This window comes from Euleptes europaea, chromosome 1 (genome assembly GCF_029931775.1).
Source record: "Euleptes europaea isolate rEulEur1 chromosome 1, rEulEur1.hap1, whole genome shotgun sequence".
Lineage (NCBI taxonomy): Eukaryota > Metazoa > Chordata > Lepidosauria > Squamata > Sphaerodactylidae > Euleptes > Euleptes europaea.
In genome coordinates this window covers 27,122,703-27,127,088 of record NC_079312.1, presented here as the reverse complement: position 1 = coordinate 27,127,088, position 4,386 = coordinate 27,122,703, and the positions used below count along the sequence as shown (strand labels likewise).

At 47.0% G+C, this 4,386-nt stretch overlaps 1 non-coding gene across 1 annotated transcript; it reads left to right on the top strand.

The window, feature by feature from the left end:
• The first annotated feature begins 3,174 nt into the window (after nucleotides 1-3,174).
• On the top strand, nucleotides 3,175-3,263 carry TRNAY-GUA (transfer RNA tyrosine (anticodon GUA)). Its single transcript is given in 2 exon segments — nucleotides 3,175-3,211; nucleotides 3,228-3,263. It is a non-coding gene; the product is annotated as a tRNA-Tyr (tRNA).
• Nucleotides 3,264-4,386: the final 1,123 nt, after the last annotated feature.

The following is a 4,386-nucleotide window of genomic DNA, read 5'->3' as shown; positions in this document are numbered from 1 at the left end:
TACTCAGTCCGGCAGCGGCTCTCCAGGGTCTCAGGCAGAGGGCTTTCACATCAGCTACTTGCCTAGTCTCTTAAACTGGAGATGCCAGAGACTGAACCTGGGACCTTCTGCATGCCAAACAGATGCTCTACCTGAGCCACAGCCCCTCCCCCTAGGGCTAGAGTCGATGGCCTATAGCAGGGAGGAGGAACTCAGCAAATATCATCCCCCTTCTATCCATGGGAATCCCCCATGGGATCTAAGCCAGCCTTTGAATTAGCGGTATGTGCATTTGTCATTTGCATAGCAAAGGTGAGAAAAAATCCCCGCTCACCTCACAGGCGAAAAAAATGCATCATGGCTCCTGTTTTAATGCTAAGATTCTTCAAGGCTTTCAACTCCTTGCCAGCTAGTATAATGAAGTTGTGGGAATGCCACTATGTGCTGTGTCAAATAAAGAGATTATCATCTGCAGGCATTTGTGCAGATTTGCTTAATGGCTCCCGACAGTTACCGTCAGTAAATGTTCCTAGATCTTGAAATCCAGGTCACATCCCGGCTGCCTGGAAGTCTGGAATGTGGCCTTCTTGCAGCAGCTAACAAGTAGGAGCCTTGGGGAGCCCGTGAGCCCATTACTCTTTCTCAACCTAATCAGTCTCACAGAGGCGTTTTCCACACGGGGCCAGGCTTGTGTAGTTTCCCTATCGCTGCTGCAGCTGCCGATACAGAGTAGCGGTAATGGGCTTCCACATGGCAGCCTTTCCCGAGGGTCGTTTATGCATGGGTACTTTCATTCACGTTCGCCCCCCGGTCTGTCTCGGTTGTTCCTTGGAGTTATGCATGAGTTTTCCGCCCATTTGGGATGACCTCGCGGCCAGCCCTCGCAATGTCCGGGTCTTCCCGTTCCTCTGTTAACCCGCTTCCTCCATCTTCTCTGAGCAAAGCCCGGGTTAAATCTAGGCTTGCCAGGCCCCGTAGCTCCACCGGCAGGAGCTTTGTGGGGCCGTGGCCAAGGTGCGCGATGCAGGTTTACCCGGAGCGACACGGATGCTCTAGCGATCTCGGCCGAAACTCTATGGTTTCCATAGAGTTTAAGCCGAGGTTGCCAGAGCATCCGTGTCGCTTCCGGGTAAACCCGGAAGTGACGTAGACGCGTCACGCTGGGTGCGCGTGTGTGCACGCAGTGTAGGGTCACCAGGTCCCTCTTCGCCACCAGCAGGTTTTGGGGGCGGAGCCTGAGGAGGGCGGGAGTTTGGGAGGGGAGGGACTTCAATGCCATAGAGCCCAGTGGCCAAAGCAGCCATTTTCTCCAGGTGAACCGACTGGCTGGAGTTCAGTTGTAATAGCAGGAGATCTCCAACTAGTACCTGGAGGTTGGCAACCCTAACGCAGTTCCAGGTGAGGAAAAAGATGCCAGCTCTGAAATTTACAGGTATTTCAATATGATGCATGGCTGGCCCAAAGGTTTTTGGTGCCCTGGGCAAACTATGTCTTTAGTGCCCTCCTAAAAAATAGTGTTTAAAATTTCATAAATTTAAGGGGGGTGGTGGCAATTGGAAACAGAAAACAGTGCAAAGACTCAGGGTCCAACTGGCGCAAGGGAGAAGCGAGCAGTAAAATGGGGGATTTTAAGGCGAAACAGCACGGTTGCAAAATTCAGTAGCAACCCTAATGTGAATCGGTCCTTAATTTCAAAGCTGACACGAGTTTTTTGTGTTTCCAGGTAACAATTTCACAACCCGTCTTTCCACAGAACGACAGCAGCACAGCCAAGGGTGCCTGCCACATTCATGTTGTACTAACTGTATTAATGTTTGACTGAAACACGTAGATTGATTTTCAGCTCCTCAGCAGATGGTGCATTCCTGATTTGGCTCCCAGTTAATCTGACCTTTGTGCAAAAGCAGAAGCCAGGTATGCACAAAGCTTCCTGAAAAACGTAACCCGTATAATACTTTAATACAGCACTGGACCAAACCAGTGCAGAAGAAAAATGACACCGGACTGCCGAACCCCAAACAGAGCTCATTACCATTTCTGTGTGCCTTGGCTTGTAAAAGCTTACAGCCAAATTACATGTTATGATTTTTAATGTGTAGCATCTGGATCTCCCTGACCTGAACTTCACTCAGCCACATGTCCGGTACAAGGAAACCTGTTTCCTGATCTTGTGAGGCCCCGATTCAAATTGGGACCATGGCAACAAGGGAAGAAGATGATGTTCCAGAAATAGAGAAATGGCAACAGAAAATGGGAGAAAGTGCGGTGATGATCAAATTAACCAGCATGCTGAAAGGGAAAACGATAGAAGAATTTCAAAAGAAATGGAAATATTATCTTGATTATGCTAACTTGAAAGTTTAGAATAAGAGATTTTTTTCTTGAGGGGTAAAAATCAAATATAAGATTAAAATAGAAACAATAGACAGTGTTTGTAATGTTAGAAATCAGAGCTTTGGAATCTGGAATAATTAGAAGACTAGTAGTGTGACTAGAAAAGAATAGAAAGCTTATATACACACAGATGAAGAAATGTGTGAGGTATACTATTATTTAAAATTGTTAATTAGTTTCCCTGGAAAAAGCCCAATCTGTATATGAATGGGTATGTGTATGTCTATGTTAAAATGTTAATAAAAAGTATTAAAGGGGGGGGGGAGAAAGGGCATTTGTCTCCCACCCCACACACTATTTTGCCAACCCAAAATGGTCTAGAGGGTACTATTCACCCTCTTTGGGGCTGCAGGTATACTGATGGGCTACATGTGCAGCAACCCAATGGTCAGGGGTACTCAGATACCACCTGTTAAAACGGGTCTTTACTTTGGCCCTTAAACTGGCACATATAATAAAAGGAGGGTTTCGCCACATCCCCACCAGCAAGTCACACTAGAGAAGAGGGGCAAGAGAAGCCCCCCCCCTTTTTAACCATTTCTATCCAGTTACCTCAGGCAAAATCAGTTAAGTTGGCTGACAGGCAATAAGAGCAACAGACATTTTTAACAGTCCTCCTATGCCAGATTATCCCTATCTACATACTTGTTTAGGAGACGCTCTGAGCCACTCGATTTTCGGGTTATGAAACAAGAGGGCGGGGGAAAGTATAAAAGAAGATGCTCTGCTTTTTAACAGTTCCATGCCCTGTAGGTGTTACATCCCAAATTAAAAAGAGCAATACACCATTACCCTTTCATCCCTTCGATAGCTCAGCTGGTAGAGCGGAGGACTGTAGAAAGCTACTCAGAGTAATCCTTAGGTCGCTGGTTCGATTCCGGCTCGAAGGATGGATGTTTTTGGTTCCCAGACATTCACAAAATGAAAAAGGCCATACTCATATACGAAGCTGAAACCGGTCTGTGCTAATTTCAGGGCTCAACTACTTGTGAAACTGCGAGCTCCATAAATGGAGTTCCAAGGGGTTTTTTTCGTTCAAAAATTCAAGCACCTAGTGGCTTGATTTGGGTTAGGACTATGAGGTGAGGGGAAAGGAATTTAATCCCCCCCCCGCCGCCTGTGCCACTGCTAGGGTTGCCAACCTCCAGGTGCTAGCTGGAGATCTCCTGCTATTACAACTGATCCCCAGCCGATAGAGATCAGTTCCCCTGCAGAAAATGTCCGCTTTGGCAATTGGACTCTATGGCACTGAAGTCCCTCCCATCTCCAAACCCCACCCTCCTCAGGCTCCGCCCCCCAAATCTCCAGGTATTTCCCAACCCAGAGCTGGCAACCCTAGGTATAGCCCAAATGGTGTAGCATACTCACACGGTGGCCAACGGATTGCCCCGGATGGCTTACCAACAAGGCATAGAGCCTTCCCCTGACGTTGCTTCATAGTACTGATATTTGGAAGTCTGTTGCTCTGGGAGGTTCTCTTTAGTCCCCATGGCTGGTAGCCACTAATGGACATCTCCTCCATGAGCCTGTAAGCCCTCCACAGAGCCATCTACATTTGTGGCCATTGCTTGATCAAATAAATGCTTCAACAGAAATCTCTCTGGTCTGGACTCTTCTCTATCCTCAGTTATGGTATGTAAGAGGGAAAGAGTGTTGTGAAATTTGTCTGACACTATAACCATGGATCAAGTGGGGCCCTAGGCTATTCCACTTGTGAGGCCCCTCCCAATCCCCCACCCTCACAGCTAGAGGAAGACGGAAGAGTGTTTGAAACAAAATTTAGTGAAGCCGAGGGTGATGGCGGGTGTTTAAAATTCAGCAATTCACAATTCCTCCTCTAAAGGACGTAAGATGTTATTGTTAAATACTGTAGTAATTGCGGGTGGGGGGGGGAGCATAAATGTTAAAACGAACACTGCGAAAAACTTTTGCAATAACCGAACTTTGCAAACATTTTGTGGAATAAGCTGGAATTCTGAAATGGAGTGCAAGGAACAACTGAAGGGTTGTTTA